Here is a 22,352-nt window from a genome sequence, read left to right on the forward strand (position 1 = left end):
AATAACCTTGGATCTATGTTTGTCTAATTGTCATGCAAAGTTGATTTCCAAGGTTATATTCCTATCTAGCATACATGGGGAACAATTTTAACATAAAGTATAGATAGAATAACTTACCTTGTTGTTATTTGTGTTCCTTGAAACCTTGTGAGCCTAGCACCCCAAGTGTGATGCCTCAAATGCTTCACACAACACCAAATGCTCTTGGAAGAACTTATGAGAGTATACTCACTTCACAAAATCAGCCAAGCCCTCAATTTCTTAGTGTAGCCGATTTTGGGTGGAGGATATGTTACTTATATAGTGTTGACACATCTAGGGTTAAACCCTAATGTGTCGTGACTCTTCATTTCCATGATCCATGGGTTTGTAACTCCCATGGAGCATCCATGGAGCATCCTATGGGTGGAACCCAACTTGATGGTCCATGGAGCCTTTTAGCCCACTATACAAGATATGGATGATTTACTTAATCAACCCATATATTTAATTAGTTATCTTTTGATCACTTAATTAATTCTAAATTAATTCTTGATCAAACTAATCAAATAATATTATTAATATATTAGAACTTATAATATATTAATAATCTCCAAGTATTATTTCTCTCATTTAGTCTATCCAATTGCATGGTGCCATGCAACCCAAATGGACCATGCCGGGTCGGGTCAAGTACATACCAGAAATAGTTATGGACTTAGACACCTTATCCAACAGTCTCCCACTTGGATAAGTCTAGTAACTATTACTGCAAGTATGACTTCAGGAACCGATCGGCAATCGTAGCTCTTTACAAGGTTTCTCGAAACTCGAGAAGATGATGGTACGCCATTTAAGATAAGTGATCATATAATCCTCTGTTCTAGATATCAGTCGGACAAATACATGGAACAATGTCTTACTTATTGTCCAACATTTGATTCCCGATTCCCGATTTGTTTGACAAAGAACTTTATTGAACACATCAATTTAGTTCTGACCGGGCCCGATACATAGGTCAAAACAAAATCATCGAGGGGCCCAGATATAAGCTTCTAATCCAAGAAGGAACAGATAAACTTCGACTCATATGTTTGTTCTACTACTCATTGAATTACACATAAGAGCGCGATTTTATAACATCGAGTTACCAATGCGTTTTTTCGTACAATCAATGCATAACCAACTTGTAAGTAACAAATCATATCTCTAGGTTTAAAGATTTATATGATATTACCGTCTCACGATCACTCGAGATAGAATTCCATGAAGTGATTCCAGTGAGCGTGGGTTGAGTCCAATGCTCAGAACTTATGAGCACTCATGATTGTTGTAGCCTTGTCCCAGACCTCTACAACCAAACATGACAGTCTTGATTCATACCTACTTCCGACATATGACCGACTGTGGAGGTTTGAATAATATGTTATACCAAACAAAATTATTCTGGAAGTCAAAACATGCAAAAGAAATATAGTAAACGATCGACAAGAGATAGTAACACTTTACTCATAAATAAAACACTTTTATTCATCATCAAATGTCAATTACACTTTACAAATTTCGAGATTATCTAACTACTAAATCTAATATCATCCTTCAGCCCTATGCTCCGAGCATGCTGGAGATGCTTAACCCGAGTCAGTCCCTTCGTGAGGGGATCTGCTGGGTTCTCATCCGATGATACCCTCTTTGCCACGAGGAGTCCTTCTTCGATCCGATGTCTGATGAAATGGTATTTTCTGTCGATGTGTCTGGATCTCCCGTGATCCCTTGGTTCCTTGGCTAAGGCAACAGCACTTTCACTATCACAGAAAATTTCCATCGGCTGTTTAATAGCTGGTACAACTCCAAGGTCTCCAATGAAGTTCCTCAGCCATAAAGCCTCCTTTGCCGCCTCGCTAGCTGCAATATACTCTTATTCACAAGTAGAATCGGCCACTGTCTCTTGCTTGGAACTCTTCCATGAAATTGCTCCTCCATTTAGGGTAAAGACCCAGCCTGACTGAGAGCGGAAGTTATCCCTATCAGTCTGGAAGCTAGCATCACTATACCCTACAACTCTCAAGTCATCACTCCCACCGAGGGTAAGGACCCAGTCCTTAGTCCTTCGTAGGTACTTGAGAATAGTCTTTACCGCAGTCCAGTGTGCCTTGCCAGGATTCCCCTGAAACCTGCTAACCATGCTCAAGGCAAAGGCTACATCAGGTCGAGTACACGTCATAGCATACATGATCGAACCTACAGCCGAAGCATAAGGTATTCGAATCATTTCTGCTATCTCAGCCTCAGTGCTAGGGCTTTGTGTCTTACTCAGTTTGGCGTTACTCTGGATGGGCAACTCTCCTTTCTTGGAGTCTAGCATTCTGAATCTCTTCAGAACCTTCTCCAAGTAGGTACTTTGACTAAGTCCAATTAGTCTTTTACTCCGATCTCTCAAGATCCTTATCCCCAAAATATAGGCAGCTTCACCAAGGTCCTTCATAGCGAAACACTTTCCGAGCCAGGACTTTACTTCCTGCAGGGTTGGAATGTCGTTTCCTATGAGTAGTATGTCATCCACATACAATACCAAAAAGCTAACTATACTCCCACTAGCCTTGACATATACACAAGATTCATCTTCACTCCTAGAAAAGCCAAATTCCTTGACCTTTTCATCAAAGCAAAGATTCCATCTGCGAGGAGCTTGCTTTAATCCATAAATGGATTTCTCAAGCTTACACACTCTATTAGGGTACTCGTTACTGACAAAACCCTCTGGCTGACTCATGTAAACATCTTCAGCCAACTTTCCATTAAGGAAAGCGGTTTTGACATCCATTTGCCAAATTTCATAGTCATGAAATGCGGCTATGGCTAACAGAACCCGAATAGACTTAATCTTGGCTACCGGAGAAAAGGTCTCATCATAGTCCACTCCAGGAATTTGAGAGAAGCCCTTTTCAACCAGTCTAGCCTTATAAGTGTGTACTTTACCATCCATGTCGGTCTTCTTCTTAAAGACCCATTTGCACCCTACAGTCTTTCGACCTGGTACATTCTCAACCAAGTTCCAAACTTGATTGTCATGCATGGATTGTATCTCGCTATCCATAGCCTCTTTCCATTTAGCAGACTCGGGGCCCGCCATGGCTTCCTCGTAGCTGTTAGGGTCATCTTGACTTACTAGTGTCTCATCACTAATAAGTGTCTCACCTTCTGCAGTAATATGGAATCCATAGTAATGCTCAGGTGCACTCCTAACTCTCGTGGAACGCCTCAGAGGTACAGATTCGTCAATTGGCTCAACAGGAGTTTCCTCCTCAAGTTGAGGGCTAGAGTTTGAAGTTCCTTCACCACTTGACTCTTGAATTTCTTCAAGATCAACTTGCCTCCCACTGTCTCCTTGGCTTATAAACTCTCTTTCTCGAAAGACTCCTCTTCTTGCTACAAAGACCACATTGTCACTAGGTCTGTAGAAGAGGTAACCAAAGGATTGTTGTGGGTAGCCGATGAAAATACACCTCTCGCTTCGGGGTTCGAGCTTATCATGAGTCTCGCGTCTCACGAAAGCCTCGCATCCCCAAATCTTGATGTGGTCTAGTTTAGGTACTTTACCAGTCCACATCTCGTGAGGAGTTTTGGCAACTTTCTTTGTAGGGACTAGATTAAGGATATGGGCGGCAGTCTCTAAGGCATACCCCCAGAATGAGATTGGTAGCGAAGCTCGACTCATCATGGAACGAACCATGTCCAACAAGGTTCGATTACGCCTCTCAGCCACACCATTCAACTGCGGTGTCCTGGGAGGTGTCAATTGTGAGACAATCCCACATTCCCTTAGATAGTCGAGGAACTCTGAACTAAGATACTCACCACCTCGATCGGATCGAAGCATCTTAATGTTCCTGCCCAATTGATTCTCGACTTCCTGTTTAAATTCCTTAAACTTCTCGAAAGTCTCTGACTTATGCTTGATTAAGTAGACATATCCATATCTACTGTAATCATCGGTAAAAGTCAAATAATAACGATTAGCATCCCTTGTGGCATGTTTGAACGGTCCACACACATCCGTGTGTATTAGGTCCAACAAACCTTCACCCCTTTCACACGAGCCTGTGAAGGGTGACTTTGTCATTTTTCCAAGTAAGCATGATTCGCAACTATCATTTGACTTTAGGTCAAACGACTCCAAGACTCCATCCTTTTGGAGTTGGCCTATGCGTTTCTTGCTTATATGTCCAAGACGACAATGCCATAATGATGATTTATCCAAGTTATTATTATTAGTAGAATCAATACACAAAACATTATTTCCTAAGTTATCTACAATAGATACAGCTTCATACACACCATCACAAGGTAATGCTTTAAAATAAAGTACATTATTAAAGAAAGCATTAATCGAACCAACTTCATTATCAAACGAAAAGGTGAAACCTTGTTTGTACAATGCATGAAAGGAAATAATATTTCTTGCCATTTCTGGCGAATAACAACATTTATTCAAATCTAAATTTAACCCACTACTTAGCGATAAAGTATAAACTCCAATCTTGGTGACAGGTGTAACTTTCCTATTCCCCATGATTAAGTTTATTCTTCCTTGCTCCACATTCTCACTTCTTCCTAGTCCCTGCAAGTCACAACAAATATGAATACCGCAACCTGTATCAAGGACCCAAGATTTCGAATGGGGTGAGTTATTAGAAATGATAGTGTAAATACCTGCATGGTTGGGTTTGATTTTCCCATCCTTCACATCCTGCTGGTACTTTGGGCAGTTCCGCTTCCAATGAGCTTTTTCATGGCAATAGAAGCATTCAGCCTCTTTTGGGTCAGAAGAAGGAGTAATGAAACCTTTCTTGGTTCCACTTGAAGAAGAGCCATCAAGGGTCCGAGCCTTGGTACCCTTTGAAGATCTCTTTCTCTTCCTCCCTCGACTTTGCCCAATTGCCAAGACCGGAGTTGAGTCTGGAGTAGGAGTGATAGCAACCGACTTCCCCTTAAGACCTGTTTCTGCGGTCTTGAGAAGTCCCTGAAGTTTGCTGAGGGTGACCTCTTCCTTGTTCATGTGATATGTCATGCGGAATTGATCATAGCACGATGGTAAGGAGTGCAAAATGATATCTATTGCAAGCTCCTCAGGGAAGTTCACATTAAGCTTCAGCAAACGATCCACATACCTTTGCATTTTCTGCATGTGGCTCGTGACGGAATCTCCGTCCTTCATCATGGTTGTTATCATGGAGCAGATGACTTCGTACCTCTCTTGTCGTGCACTTTGATGGTATCTTTCCATCAAATCTTGGTGCATTTCATAAGGGTAGAAATCTTCATAAGACTTTTGGAGTTCAGCTGTCATGGTGGCCAACATGATGCAAGCCACCTTGGTTGCATCTCTTTCATGAGTATGAAAGTCAGCGATCTCCTGGGGAGTTGCAGTGGACTCGTCAATTTCCTTAAGCTCCTTGTCAAGGACATATTCTTTGTCCTCGTAGCGGGTAATCATCCTGATGTTTCTGATCCACTTATTGAAGTTGGATCCATCAAAGGTGACTTTCCCACATAGACTCATAAGAGTAAAGGAGCCATTAGGATTCGAGCCAGAAGCATTATTTGAAGACATCTGAAAAAGAAGAACAAGTTTAGTTTAGATTTAAGAGAGTCCTTAATAAAACACCCAAATGCAATATTAAGGCTAGGATCCAATCACAATATAATATAACTTAGAAGAGGTATGCCGTAATCTAAGCTATACCATATTTGAAAGGTAGGTGAATGACGATTCACCAATTTCCACCATGAAAACCGAAATATTAGATATTTAGTTTTTATTGGTTTTAGAAATTCCTAGATTCTTTGAGATCCAATGAACTTTTCAAAGGCATGTTTCAATCTCGGGAGTGCCCTCCAGGTTTTATGACTGGGATGCCGAGGATCACAAAACGAGGTGTGAAGTAACCATGCAAATCACTTGGTACCCTTAAAGTTTATCACTCAATCGATGTGCCGGTAAACCACACACGCTCCACCGATACTATAATAAACCTTAAGTCACCCTTTACCTACCTTGTTAAGTCCAAGTTAGTGTGCCGGTTAACCACACACGCTCCACCAACGACTTAGACAAAGTGTAAAGTGTAATTTCATGGATTAGCACCTTATTCACATTTTTCCTAAAGTAACTAAGATTGGGAATTTAATAAACATTTAGTTACTTTATTATATTCATCATACTTTGAATGAGAATTTATAAGTCCTTGTCTTACCCGTTCGGCTAACGACCCTTCACCAGTCAAGCAAGCGGTGGGTGAGAATATACACCCATTAAGTCACCATTTTATAGGCAACAACCTTATACCCACCTTATAGACCGGCTTTGTGAATGAGGCGTACTAGCGGTAAGACGACTTTATTCTTATACATATATATATATATATAATTATTAAATCATCATAATATAAGTATAAGGGTTGAATTTTAACTTTTAAAATTCTAGGGGTTGGAACTTAAAGTTTTAACTTAACTTTACTTGTTCCAAAACTTGAGGGCAAGTTTTGTAACTTTCAAAACTTTTCATTTCTTGTAACTTATGAGTTTAATAGAGTAATAAAATGAAGACTCTTCATTTTTCTAACTCTTGTGTTTTCTTAATGGTTTTAACTCAAGTGTGACTCTTGGTTTTCCATAACTTAAGGATAAGTTATGGACTCCATTAAAACACATTATGATCAAGAATTAAACTACCAAATAGGTTACAAATAATTCCTATGATCATCTAAAACATCATAAGAACAAGAACATGAATATGAACACAATCAAAAATTACATAAAACTTTGTAATTTTGATAACTAGTTGTTGTAAATAAATTAGCAAAGACATTACACCACCAAAAAACAAATTTACAATTACCAAAACAGTTTAGGGTAATGTTTCTAATTCATTTTCCAGCAACTGAATCGAAATTCTCCACTCATTCGACCCTACTCGCCGAGTGCATGAACATGACTCGCCGAGTTGGTTGAAGATAGTCATGGACTCGACGAGTCCCCCCTATAGACTCGACGAGTCCATTCGCAGACAGCAAATTTCCGATTCTGTTTTCAACTTTTAAGCACAAATAAGAACAAACAAGCCTAGGCTCTGATACCACTGATGGGTTTTGAGCATTCTAACACTTCCTAAGTGTACATGCAACCCTAATAACCTTGGATCTATGTTTGTCTAATTGTCATGCAAAGTTGATTTCCAAGGTTATATTCCTATCTAGCATACATGGGGAACAATTTTAACATAAAGTATAGATAGAATAACTTACCTTGTTGTTGTTTGTGTTCCTTAAAACCTTGTGAGCCTAGCACCCCAAGTGTGATGCCTCAAATGCTTCACACAACACCAAATGCTCTTGGAAGAACTTATGAGAGTATACTCACTTCGGTCCGATGCAGGGGGCAAGGCCCCAGTTAGTCCGGACTTCGGTCCGATGCAGGGGGCAAGGCCCCAGTCAGTCTCCGGACTTCGGTCCGATGCAGGGGGCAAGACCCCAGTTAGTCCGGACCTCGGTCCGATGCAGTGGGCAAGGCCCAATATGTGCTTTAGATGTTATTATATGGTATGGGGTAGTTTGGGGGAGCTCACTAAGCTTCGTGCTTACATTTTCATTTTTTGGTTTCAGGTACTCAGTTTTCAAAGGAGGATCTCGGGAAGATTGCAGTGCACACACCATAGTCAGCTAGCCTGGGATGTTTTACTATGATAATAAGTTTGTATTTCGAATTAATGCTACAAAATTATGTTATGTTTTATGATACGGTTTTTATGAATATGGTTTTGGTAATGTTTTAAAAGAAAATTTTAGTCGTGATTTTTGGGATGTTTCATAAATAGATAAAAATTGATGAGCGAATAGCCGCCCTAAATCTATATTATTCAGCGGATTGTTGGTTTCGGGGAGCCAAATGATATATTTTAGACTTTCGGGGGTCCAAGTGTAAATTTGGGACTTGTTTTGCAAATATTTTTAGAAGACAGTGCGCATTTGGTAACATTTGGACCTAATATGAAAAGATTTATGGAAGCAGGGGCTAAAGAATAAATTCCGGACTTAATTTGAATGGATTTTGGTTGGCTGGGGTTAAAAAGGTAATTTGGGGATTTGTTTTGAAAGAAAAGGAAGGCGAAAGGACCATTCTTGACATTATGGCAAACTTTAATATGAGCCATATATATATGCTTTGCGTAACCCTAACCTTAAGAGGATCAGCAGCCGTCGCATACACTCTTCACCTTCAACAGTCGGCCTTCGCTGCCTATTCGAGTTCCACCACCCACTGTCGTTGAAGACGGAAAGACAAGGACCAGACGTCATGTATAGTCTGGGAAAACCCACTGAGATCGGTCGAATGATGCTTTACCGACTGGAGATCATAGATGTTATCGCCGTCATGTTGCCGTTATACTTCTTTTGTCGTCGTCTCTTTGTCGAAGTTGCGTCCCAGCTCTATTGGCATCGTCGCTTCCCATCCCCATCGAAGGCAAGGATGCTTCCGGGGACTAGACACCTGTTGCTACTATTAACCGCCAAGGAATCACGCTGTCGCTGCCCTGACGACCACCCCCCGATTCTTGTTCAAGGTCGTTGCCACCGTCGGCAGTGGCTGTGTTCTTGTGTGTGTGTGTTAGTTTTAGCCGGTTGTGTGGGTCGTTTTGCGTATGGGAGTGTGTTTCAGATTGTGTTTGCGTGTGGATGCTCGACTGGGAATCAAGAGAACCGCCGCCACCACCTCATGGTGGTGGCTATCACCACAATTCATCACTGATGCCGCCGTTGCCACCATGTGTGTGTGTTTTGGTGCGTTTGTGTTCATTTCTGCAGTGAGAGGGTGTTGTGTGGGTGTTTAGTTGTCCAGAAAAGCCACCACCGGCCACCATAAGGGTGGTTGTGTGTGTATGTGTGTTATTATTAGTGTGTGTGTGTATTATCGAGTTGTACATTGTAATGGTGCCAAACTAATAATAGAAATCTCAAACCACCACCGTAGGGTGGTGGCTGCCGCCACCGGCCGCCGTGTTGGGTGGTGGTGTACTTGCCTCGTTGAGTTTGATTCGTTTGGGGTGCTTGAAAACCTAATGGGCCTTGTAGGCCCTAATAGACCCAATGAAGCTTAATGGACCTAAAAGCCCAAGCATGCGACTAATGGGTTAATGATATTCTAGTGGACCTAATAGGCCCAATAAAGCCCTAATTGACCTAAAGGCCCAACAAATTGATAAATGGGCTAGTATTTGGGTTGGAAAACCCTAATGCTAATAAAACCCTAATTTTGAGAATTTATCAGGACACACACGAGAATTATTTAATAACTTGAAATGTTAAATAATAATCATTAGCAGAAATTAATCTAAGTAATTATGGACTTAATGGATTAAATCCTTAGTGGGTTAAGTCGTTAATGGGTTAAGTGAGAAACACTTAACCCTAATCGTCATTTTATGTGAAAGCCTAATTTTACTTGGGCCTTTGGTTAGGCCTTTCCATCGGGCTTTGGTAATTGGATTATTAATGGGCCATCCAAGAATAATCTTATGGACTAGAATATGTTGATTGGCTTAGGGTAAGACCCATATGAGGGTTTGGGCCCAATTTGGAAAATTAGGCCATAGATGGGCCATTATGATTATGAGATATTGGGCCATTAAAAATACCAAATGACGGATTGGACTTTTGGTTGAGCCTTAGAATGAGACCATGCAAAGGTTTGGGCCCAATTTGGAAAACTGGGCCATATGTTGGGCTTTGATTCATAGTTGACTTTGGGCCTATGGATTGGGCCTTGGGCTCGAATAAAGCCAACCTTGGGGTAATGTAGTAATTATCCAAGTATATATTTGTGGTTATGTGTTGGGACCCAATTATTAATTTGGGTATTGTTTGATGTTGGCAGTTCGGGAATCTGTCAACCAGCAGCTGGAAGTTCATCCGCGGGACTTCAGCAGTGTGAGGTGAGTCTTCTCACCATACCAATGGGTCCAAGGCACCAAGGCCGACCCATTTTATGTTATGTGGTACACTAGATATAGTAGAGATATGTGTGGTATGATAGTTAGCTTTATGCTAAGTGGTATGCTAGTGATTATATGATATGTGTTATGCTAGTTATATCTATGATACTTGCATGGAAGACTCCGGGGGAAGCCCGTGACATTAGATGTAAGACCATGTGGGGTAGCCCATGACAGTCATAGGTAAAGGCCATGTGGGGTAGCCCATGGCATTGGATGTAAGAAAATGTGGGGTAGCCCATGAAAGTCCTAGGTAAAGACCATGTGGGGTAGCCCATGGCATTCTTACAGGTTTTTGTATGCATGGCTTATATGTTATACGTAGCTTCTATAGCTAGCAGGATATGTGATACATGTAGCTTTTATAGCTAACATGATATGTGATATGTGGATTGTGTGTATGGTATGCTCTGGGAAACTCACTAAGCTTCGTGCTTACGGTTTTCAGTTTTGGTTTTAGGTACTTCATTTTCAAAGGAAAGGAGTCGGATCGATCGCAGCGCATCACACTATGTTTTCCGTACAGGAGTTCTTTGGGGTTAAACTTTGATATTATTTTATGACGACATGCTTAATTATTGATACACTGGTTTTGACATGATATATTATTATGAATGTTTTATACTGATGGTTTTATGTAATAACTTAATTAAAACAAAATTTTTGGTTTGGAATTTTGGGACGTTACAACCGGTTAACCACACATGCTCCATCAATAAACGATAATTTATGAGCTACCCATTATCACCCTTTATTAGTCCATATTAGTGTGTCGGTTGACCACACACACTCCACTAACGACTTTTATAAAGTGCAATGTGCAATTTCATGGATTAGCATTAAATTTACATTTTCCTAAAGTAACTAAAGTTGAGAATTTTATAAAAACATTTAGTTACTTTATATATTTCATTATACTTATTAATGAGAATTAAATGTCCTATCAAACTCATTCGGCTAACGACCCTCTACTAGTCTAGAGAGCGGTGGGTAAGAGTGGATACTCAATGATGGTCATTTTATAGGCCACTTCTTTAAATTCCCTTTTTAGACCAACTTCGTGAATGAGGCCTACACACACACACACATATATATATATATTAAACAATTAAAATGAATTTAAGGTAATTATCCTAATCAATCCATGAGACAATTATCAAAATCGAAAATTTAGGATTTGACAGTCTAACTCATTGAGTTTGGCAATGCACTCGTCGAGTTGATGTCAACTCGTTGAGTTCCAAGATGAACTCGACGAGTTCAATTAATAAAATGACGATTATGTTCCCTTCCCCTTTAAACAATTCACAAATGCATCATATTCAACAAAAAACTAATCCTAGGCTCTGTACCACTGAAGGGTTTTGAGCATAACAACAATTACTAAGTGTACATGCAACCCTAATGCTTTGGATCTAGGTTTTCTCTATTAAACATGCAAACTTGAACACAAGAGGAGAAACCCTAGGAGAGGTATACTATTTTCGAAATTCATATGAAACTAGTGTTATGTTACATACCTTGATTGTTGTATTGTAATAATAATGAATCGCTTGTAGATCTTGAAGCTTGAGAACTTAGTGTTACAAGTGTAACACCTCTAATGGCTCACAAACACACAATGCCAGAGAATGATATGAGAGAGGAGGAGGAGATCATATTTTCGGTTATTGCTTCTTCCAAAGAGTTGCCAAAAATCATAGCCCTAAAGGTTCTTTATATAGTGCACCAAGGATGCTATGGATTAACCCTAATTTCAAATATGGTAATTATCTACCTCCTTTGATTATCCATATATGATAAGATATTCTAGAAACTCTAGAATAATCTTTCATATTTATTTAATTGGTGTTTTTTTTGTAACAATTCTTGCTCGTTGAATAAATTGTCATCATCGATGTCTAAGATATGACCATTTTGCAACTTATTTTCAATATTTTACAACCCGTATTTATTAATCAATATTTAATGATTTCAACTTTTCTACTGGGAATAAGAAACCAAAAATTTATTCCTAATGCTTGTATTGATGGAACATTCACTTCAATGAACCAATAACTTGATCAACTATGTACATAAAATATTGAATCATGAATGCCCATTGAAGTAAAAGTTCATGTACTAGCTCCGATGACACACAATTACTGTCGTCAAAATATATTTTCTTAAGATTTATTCTTTTATTATTTTTTACAATAAACACTAAATTAATTAATAAATTAAAAGCTATAACTATAACTTAATGAAAAGACTTGTCAAACCCATGCTCTTGATTTTGCCTTTGATATGTAGATGTTTTTGTATCGATATCTAAATTCTAAATAATATTAATAATATAGTTAGTAGAACCTAATTTTTATTGTTTTGTTTCTAATTTTATTCAATATATTATTATTTTGTCATCTATTTTTTAGTAATATAATATTACGGTAAGTTTTCAATCGAAGGCTCTTATAATTAGAGACCCCATGTAAACACACCATCCGCACACATATGACCACCATTAATAAATAATGACATATACAAATGAATAACCTTTCAATATCATAAAAAATGCTTTGTGTTGACTTTTAACTATTAAGAACCCCATAATACGTATAAAAGGTGTTCTCATGAGAAACAACCTAATAAGATTTTTTTTCCCATAACATATGTAGTGAAAATGAATTATGGTATCTATTGATCTAAAAGATTGTTTATTACAATACGAAAAGATAGAAAATAAAAATTAGTAAAGAACCAAAGTTTCATCTCCACCCTAATCAGAAAGGTTCTTGAGAGAGAAAATTCACTCACATGTGACTGTTAACAAGCTTCAATCTTCTTGAAACCTAACATAAAAAATTATGACAAGGAACCAATAGATATAACATGCCATACATGTTATTTCAATCATGGGATTGTTGTAAGCAAGCTACTCTAAAGCAAGTTACATATATATTAAGTATAATGAGAGTTCCATTAGTGATAACAAAGGTATGGAAATGGATATCTTCCAATCGGTTCCTGTGTAACGCCTCGAAAATCATGACATAAATTTTTTTGTTTTTAGATTAATATATCGTTAATACATGCCTTCCCATAAAACCAGAGTAATTAAGTTTTTATCAAAACATTGATGAATCAGAGTAATTCACAGAAAACAGAAACATATGGTGTGTGCTCTGCAATCATCCCGACCCCTTCCATTTGAAAACCGAAGTATCTGAAACATAAACTGAAAATCGTAAGCATAAAGCTTAGTGAGTTCCCCAAAATACTATACAACATACAACCACATAATATCATGTAACATACATATAGTTTCCATGTGCCCCCCATGGTCTTTATTTGGGATGCCATAGGCTCACCCCATGGTCTTATACCTGGAATGCCTTGGGTTCCCCCTATGGTCTGATATCCAAATGTTATGGTCTCCCCTGGGGTATTCCATGCAAGTATCAAAAAAACAACAACATACCACATAACACGTAATGGGCCGATATTGGTGCCTTCGATCCATAGATATAGTGAGAATGCTCACCTTGCACTGTTGAATCATACATAAACACCCTTGGTTGCTGGCTGGCAGATCCCTGACTCCCATAATAACAAAACAACACCCAATTAACAATTGGGTTCCAACCTATAACCACAACTCCATACATAGGGTAAAAAGACCATTTTACTCTTAACCTAGCCTTGTCCAAATCCATAACCCAAACTACAATCTGAAAGGCCCAAAGGCTAATTAATCAACCAATGGCCCAATTTTTGAAATTGGGCCCAAACCCTTTACATGGGCCTTACCTTAAGGCCCAACCATTTTTTCTAGTCCAAAACACTTTGTATTCCGATGGCCCATTAATAACTCACACACTCAAGCCCAAAATACCAAAAATCACTCGTGGCCCAAACCATGGCCCAAATTTCCAAATTAGGTCCAAACCCCTTCATGGACCTTCTGAAAAACACTATTAGACCAAAGGCTAATGGCACAAAAGGGCTGAAGACAATCAAGCCCAACAGATAGCCCACACTGAAGCCCAATAAGCAAAACTTCCCCTGACCGAGTACGCGGGGCGTACTCAACTGTACACTAAGCCTACAGGCTGTTTGGCTTGTATGTTGTGCGTACATACTTGTACGCCCAACGTACTCCTCCATTGAGCCAAAACCTTTATTAAGCTCTTAATGCTTGATCCTATAAGTCCAAACCATAGATCCACTTCTAAATGAACGTCTAGAACCATAAAGTCACTGACTTAGTGACTTTGCATTTCCCAAGAAGACCCAATCTCAAAGTGTAGCATTCTACTTTCATGAAAAGGACCCAAACTCAAACATGGATGGTTTTAAACTCTAAAGGTGCCAACTTTATGGACCTTGAACCTCAGAAACACTAAGAGGGGCAACTTTATGGACCTTGCGGTGTTGATGCTAGTGGTGGTGGTAAAGTAAGAATATGCTCTATTTCTCACTCATCTTCATCTTCTTCGCTAATTCCAGATAAGTTATCATCTTTTATGATTCATGCATATGTTTTGTTTTTATGTTTGCCTCCGAAATATGCAATAATTTATGTGTGTATTAAATTGTGAATGAGCTATTTATACACTCAAATATGATATTATACTTATCATTGAGTTGTAAATGTGTTGTATTAAACTATGAATTTTGTGTATTAAGTTGTAAATTTTATTCACATCTTAATATAATAAATTTACAATTTAATACACAAAAATTCCTCCATATATAAACTCATAAATATGAGTTTTAAGTTGAGAATTTGGATGTGAATATATAATTTTGTATATTAAACAGTAAATTTATTGTATTAAACTATGAATTTTGTGTTTTAAACTGTGAATTGACCCTATTAAGTTATGTTTTTTTTATGAATTTTGTGTTTACATCTGAAATATGTGGAGAAAGAAGCATTATATACATATATGATTTTCTCTAATTCTAAATAAATTATATAAAATTTATATTGTGAATATTATGTAAATTAAACTTTGAAAGAAGCTTTATCCTGCAGATCTGAAGGTATAAATATAAGTTTTAAGTTAAGAATATGACATTTCTATTTATTAAATTGTTAATTTATTATATTAAGTTGTAAATTTTATGTTTTAAAGGATAATTGACTATATTAAACTACGAATATACTGCATTTTGTTGTGACATTTTTTTTATATATTTTTTTATCAAAATATGAACTTTATGAATTTTTGTATAAACGTTCTGGTGAATATATTTATTTTTGTGTTGTATACTTATGTAAGAATGCATTAATTTTTGTAATTGTTTTGTATTAAATTCAAAATGAGTAAATTGATAGGTTTATTAAATTATGAATGTATTATTTAGCTTGTCATTGCATTACTTTATATGTAGATCTGATTTGTAAAGAAGAATGGTTGTCATGCTGGCATAGGTGGTTGGTGACGATATTTGGAGGTAGAGTTTGGGTTTGACAATTCTTTGAGTTTGTGAATTAGTTTAAAATTGATTGTATTAAGTTATGAATTTTATGTATTAAACTGTAAATAAAATGTATAAATTTCATATAATTTTTATGTTAAATATGAATGAAAATGTTAGACTAGTTTTTTTTTTTTTTTTACGATTTTACCCTTTTCTTACCAAAAAGATAAAAATTAGGATTTTAACATATTTAGACAAATTCACAAAAAAATATTTACTTATAAAATGAGGTTCTTAGGTTCTTAATCTTTTATGGTTCTTATTTGAACCATTATATATATATATATATATATATATATATATATATATATATATATATATATATATATATATATATATATATATATATATATATATATATATATATATATACTACAAACAAAAATTTTTATGCCACTGTACATTGAAAATTTAGTAGCCCGCTCCTATTTCCTTGGAAATCAAGTTGCCCGCTCTTATTTCCCCCCCTAATTTAGTAGTCTCCCACCCAAAACTTAAAAAAAAACAGGTCTCGATCATATACCTTAATCTTCGTTCAATGACCTAGTTCCTTTCCCAAATTCTCGTCGATCTCTACTCGCTTTCCATTAATTCGTAAGAATACTTGGTGAGTTCTTGTAGCAGCTTCTCTCAACCATCTCCGATCCACTCGTTATTTTTTGAGTTCCATTAGGGCTTGTTGTTAGGATACGAACAACCTGTGTTCCAATTAGGGCTTGTAGTTGGATCCCTCCCCGTTAAAATTAAGAAGCGTAACTTGTTTATGTTAATGTATTTTCTAGTTTTTTACTGATTGCATCATTGTGATCTACTTCTTTTCATCAATAGGATGAACTGGTGTGTTGGAACGACCCTACTACCCAATTTCAACAAGGTAGCTTTCCTATCAGTTAACTATACTAGCGTTTATGAACTGGAATTACATGGATTATCATTTCTCGTTTAACCAAGTTTTTGTTTTGGCTCTTCAGGTACGTATCTTCCAGCCATTTCCTGTCATTTGAAACCTAACTCTCTTCCGCTACCTTGTTTGTCTTTCAAATCCCTAATATTTTACCGCCATGATTGCTTTCTGAGTTGAAATCCCTAGCTGCCATTGACGATTTAGAGCTACTTCATTGAGCATCAGTAGCAATTTCTTACTTCCAGTAACCCTTGCATTTAGCAATACTGGCAGGCAGTGAACCCTAACTCTTATAGTTTAACGCCTACAGTTAACCAAGTCATGACGAGTAAGTTTCTGATAGACTTTGTTTGGATTATGTTGTTTATGATTCTTTTGGTCAAGTTAAATACATAAACTCAATTTTTTCAGAGTTTCATTTTCAGTTATCATGTATCCATTCAAAATAATTTGAGTTCACTTCAAGAAGGTAGTTTACTTTCAATATGAGGTGATTAAACCTTACCTTTTGTTCTTTTAGTCCTTGATGTATGTTTTTCTTGTCTCTGGTTTTAGACAAAAATTGATGTTAATTGGTTAAATGAGCTATAGAAGATGACACATAATTTGTAATTTATTATGGTCTTTATATATGAACCTACGTGATGATGATTTTATTCAGCTTGTAGGTGGAGATATTGGACAAGTTTTCTTCCACCCCATATTGAAACTAAACTGCCTTCTCGAGGTGAAATCAAATTATTTATCTTTTATATAAATTTTTATGGAAAGTAAATATTATGTTAAGATTTGTCATTCTCAATAACATATGAAACCATTTGTGATTCTTGAATTCATGCACATAATGCTTTAATTCTTGATACTTGTACATATCATATTTTTTTTCTCAGTGATTTATATCATGACACCTTTAGCTTTTTACATGCATTGAGTAGGCCATTAAGACTATTGGAAGTAATCTTGGAAGTTTTGGGGATTTGAATCTGTTAAAAATCATTGGGTATGTCTGGTTGTAGGATGTGGAGTATGTTTGACATGAGAGACAAACAATGTAAGCTTCAATTGCCTTATTTTCAACTGTGATTTACAGTGAATGTTCCCACATGATTTATGTGCCAAATAGTTTGTCCATTACAGTCGATTTAGCCTAGAAAATACTATGATGTCTTATTCTAAATTGTGATAATCTTACCAGGACAAACAAATGAATTTTATGATTTGTTTAATCAAGTAAACAATTCATAGCCTCCATCTTTTCAAAATTTATAATTAATTGCATTTTTTTGTTGTGTTCTAATGTGTATATCATATTTTCCTTCAGTGAATATCTTCCAATGTGGGAAGCAATAAGATGGTTGAGGAAACACTAAAGTTAGCCTATGGGGAAGATTCTAAGTTGATCAAAGATAAATGAATAGCAACGGTACAAACTTTGACTGGTGCATGTTGACTTTTTCAAACTTCCAGAAGCATTTTCCCCTGTTTCTCATATCTATATACTAGTCCCTACTTGGTCTAAGTAAGTACATAAGATTTAATTAAAAGTTAGAATCTTGATTCGCTATATCTTTTGTATTGATATCTTTTCTCTTGCTTTTAATGTGAATGTTAGCCACCATAACATTTGGAGGGATGCTAATGTACCATGAAGAACATGTCATTAGTACCATACATAATGAGAAGGTTTTGACCTCGCCTCACAGATGGATGATGTGAAGTTATCATGTTTCTTTTTTTTTTCTTAACTTGATTTGTTTTTTGTCATTTCAGAGATGTTTATGGAGTTTTCCCTTTTAACCAAGCTACATAGGAGGAAGGATACAACCGAATTAGCTAGCTTAGTTCAATAGCATTATGTTTTGAGTACTAGCATAACATTTAGACTTATTAATTTTTTTTTGAAGACATTTGTGCTGTAAATATTGAGAATATTGTTGTTAGACAAGTTTGAATTGAAGTAACGACATTGTGTTTTCAATTTATTATCATAATTGTTTTATTATTATCATTTGATATTCTATTTAAAATTTTAAAAATTAGTACCAACTTTATTACTATAGTCTTTTTGTGTTAAAAAAATGTCGCTAAAAACATAAAAATAAAATTTATTTTAACAGTTAGATAGTTGCATAAAAATTGTGCCACTAAAACCTAAACGTGCTATAGTGGCATAATCGAAAGTGCCACTAAAACCTAAAAAGGGTGCAGCGGCACAACCAAAAAGTGTCACTAAAGGCTTTTAGTGACACAATTTTTTTGTGTTGCTGATTGCCTAGGGGGCTTTTAGTGACACTTTTTTGTTTTTTAGGGACACTTTTTTATGTCACTAAATGCCATTATATATATATATATATATATATATATATATATATATATATATATATATATATATATATATATATATATATATATATATATATATATATATATATATATATATATATATATATATATATATATATGATTTTTATGTCAAATTTGCATGATTGTAAATTAATGGGTGAAACTTTTAGCTAAAGGTTTAAGATGCTTGTATGATAATTAAATAATGCCTTCATGATTAATGTTTTCGGTTATATTATTTTGTGGTTTGTAATAGACATTTCTGAAAAATGTTTCTTCTATTTGAGATACAATCTAAAAAAACAATATAATATTAGAGGTATTTATAAGTATAAAGATGGATTTAAGAAGAGACGAATAGAAGAACTAGAGAAATTTTTGATTCAAACTAAAGAATATTGGGAATTACAAACAAGTTATGTGATGAGATTATGACATTTGAAGTGTTGAATATGTTGGTGTCTCTTAGCACGATTTATTTTTGTATTCAAAAGTTTTTTTATGTACACAAACCTTTATATATTTTATAGAAGATCGAACAGATGCAACCTCTATCAGTCCTTACGTCAATTCCATCGATTTCCATGACTCTATCGAACGGATGCATATAAGTCTCCTTGCATTAACTCCAAAATGATCTCTCTCGGTTTTTCGCATATGTCCTCCAGTTCAAATGCTATTGTTGACCTTAATCGTTATGAAACAAATGCTATTTTCTATAATCTTTTGTCTTATAATTATAAAATTTGCAAGTATCTATTTAGTTGCCCATTACGCCGTATTAGTATTTGGAATTTTATATAATGTCCTTTTCCCATATCCTAGTATTAGAAATTTAGAATATGGCCTCTTCCAAGTACAAAGTAAAAACCAAGAAAATGACAAATAAAAGCCGGAAAAAGATAATTGAGTATAACAATCTCATTGTATACGGTAGTCGGTAGATATGTAGATATTTTCAAGAAATCTAATTTGTTATAAATAAGCATTTTTACATATTTGTAAATCAAAATCAAGGACAAAGATAATATATTTCCATACACGAACCTGATCAACACAAGCAATGGCCACTTTGACTCACATTGTTCTTGTTTTTACCATATTTGCGGTGGTGCTTCTTCCATTGACCACTATGGCACCGAATACGCGGTGGGAGATGCTAGTGGTTGGACCATAAATTATGACTACAAAGCGTGGGTTAAAGATAAAGTGTTCTACGTTGGTGACAAACTAGGTGAGTTGTCTTGTCAAAAATCTGTATCTTCTTTTAGGCATTGTAGATAAGAACAGTATTTCAAAGCTGTAATTTAAAGCTAACATAAATTTTTGTTGGATTCAGTGTTCAAGTACCCAGTAAATGTACACAATGTGTACAAAGTGAATGCTAGTTCCTTTGCTACTTGCACTATTTCACCACCTGGCACCGGCCTTACATCTGGAAACGACGTTGTGACCTTGATGACACCCGGCAAGAAGTGGTACATTTGTGGTGTGGAAGAACATTGTGCTGACTTTAACCAGAAGTTAGTGATCGATGTCCAATCAATGAATCCAGCACCCGCACCAAGCACTGGAACCAAGTATGGCTCTAAGACTTTCATGCCAATGGTCATCTTTATTTTGGCAACGATAGTCATGGTTTGATATTGGTATCGTTTATTGATTTACTAAATGTAAGAATAAGACTACATGGTCTTTGTGAACTTAAGTGTGGCCATTTGATTTCCTCATTATGTAAGAATAAGACTACATGGTCTTTGTGAACTTAAGTGTGGCCATTTGATTTCCTCATTATGTAAGAATAAGACTACATGGTCTTAGTGAACTTAAGTGTGGCCATTTGATTTCCTCATTAATGAAAATAATTTTTTGGTTTATTTAGAAAAAAAATTCACGAATGATCCTTTAGCTTTACATTTTTTTTTCTGATATAGTCTCTATGAAACTTTCTTCCCTGAGATGATCCCTAATGAGGAAACCTTACACACAAATGGTTATTACCGTGGATGTCAGTTAGATGTATTCGTTAAGTTGATTTTTTTTAGATAAGGACTATTTCTTCCATTTTGTGAAACTTTCTTAAGAACCATTTGTAAAATTTTACACAATGTACATTTGAAATATTACAATGTTAGTCTTTCATTTTTTTTTTTTTTTTAAATCGGCTCTTTTACATTTTTTTTATTCAAATTGCGTTTAAAAGTTTCCTTAATTTTTTCATTTGTTATTATATATTTTTTTACATATATAAATAAATTTTTTTATTTAGACTTTATCTAAAATATTCAAATTACAATACATAATTAAATATTTTTGTTTTCTATTTTTTTTATTTAAATAATTGTTTAAAATAAAATATCAACAAATTATATCGAACCAATATAAAATTTATTGTACTTATATTATGAAATCAAAACCGAAACATATTTTTATCTTTAACTCAAAATTACATACTTATATTTTTAAAATAAAATAGCAACATGCTATTATTTCTGTAATACCACATTTTTTTTTTATAATAACACATAATATTTTTTCATAAAGATAAATATATTTGTGTTAGATAAATGAAGAAAAAACCTTAAAAATTACATCATGTAAAACTTAAAAAGTAATAAAATGATGTTTTTATATTTCAAATTTTCTTGATAAAAAATAGAAAACAAATTATGTATTATAACATCCCAAATTTTTCAATAAATTTGAAAATTTTAAAATAACATAAATCATCCATTTAATGTATTTTATTCATACAAATGAAATACAAAAACCGCAAGATCAATTTAGTTTCCAAACATTATTAGTTATAATTCTAAAATTCATGAAAACATAATCAATTTAATATCGATTCCAAAAACCCGACTTGAGCCAATGTATACAATCATGCATGACCATCCTGTTACATGAAATAGTATTTTTAAGGGAAAAATGGTAAGCACAAAGCTTAGTGAATTCCACACGTACACAATATCATATCATATAATCCTTACCCCTATATATACACAGATACAAACGGTATCAAATACATAACCACACATGCATGTCAAAGAACGAATCAATAACAAACATACTTTTACTGGGACACATTGGATAGGCCCGATCCCCCTTGCTCAGTACATCGAGCCCTTAGGACACATTGGCTAACCCCATTAAGACCTAACCCCAAAGGGCTTATATTCTGGAAATAAGTCATTAACAGTAGTAAAACCCATTGAGTCAAAAAGCCAATAAAAATTCCAATCCCACACTCCAAAGTACATTGCTTAAAAGAGAAAATTCCAATCCCATACTTCAATGTCCTTAGCAGCAGTACAACCTCAACCCATCCACACAACATGTCGACATATAACAGCTAAAGGCACATACAAATAACCAAACAGTAACACAAGTAGTCCTACAGATCTACCAACTGACATAGCAACTAGCATGCATAACTATCTCATAATCAACAGATCATCAACTACTAGTATATCAGATCCAATGGGCTGGCCTTGGTGCTTTCGACCCCTAAGTATAGTGAAGACAACTCACCTCGCAAGTAGCTCGGGATGATAAATGTCTAACTCCCCAAATACAGCTCCAAACTCAAACATCTACATCTACCAA

At 35.6% G+C, this 22,352-nt stretch overlaps 1 long non-coding RNA gene and 1 pseudogene across 19 annotated transcripts; both read left to right on the forward strand.

Moving 5' to 3' along the window:
- Nucleotides 1–15,913: 15,913 nt before the first annotated feature.
- LOC145034703 (uncharacterized) lies at nucleotides 15,914–18,411 on the forward strand. Of its 19 annotated transcripts, none has more exons than XR_013678165.1 (10): nucleotides 15,915–16,106; nucleotides 16,328–16,373; nucleotides 16,471–16,731; nucleotides 16,829–16,893; nucleotides 17,065–17,130; nucleotides 17,339–17,454; nucleotides 17,599–17,633; nucleotides 17,725–17,922; nucleotides 18,016–18,086; nucleotides 18,174–18,411. It is a non-coding gene; the product is annotated as an uncharacterized LOC145034703 (long non-coding RNA). The 19 variants fall into 19 exon arrangements; XR_013678174.1 differs by having other exon boundaries at nucleotides 15,916–16,106; nucleotides 17,420–17,454; XR_013678173.1 differs by lacking the exon at nucleotides 17,599–17,633 and having other exon boundaries at nucleotides 15,914–16,106; nucleotides 16,451–16,731.
- A 1,398-nt stretch (nucleotides 18,412–19,809) lies between these two features.
- LOC145035247 (blue copper protein pseudogene) lies at nucleotides 19,810–20,390 on the forward strand (annotated as a pseudogene).
- Nucleotides 20,391–22,352: the final 1,962 nt, after the last annotated feature.

This window comes from Lactuca saligna, chromosome 3 (assembly GCF_052625555.1).
Source record: "Lactuca saligna cultivar CGN05327 chromosome 3, ASM5262555v1, whole genome shotgun sequence".
In the NCBI taxonomy this organism is placed as follows: Eukaryota; Viridiplantae; Streptophyta; class Magnoliopsida; order Asterales; family Asteraceae; genus Lactuca; species Lactuca saligna.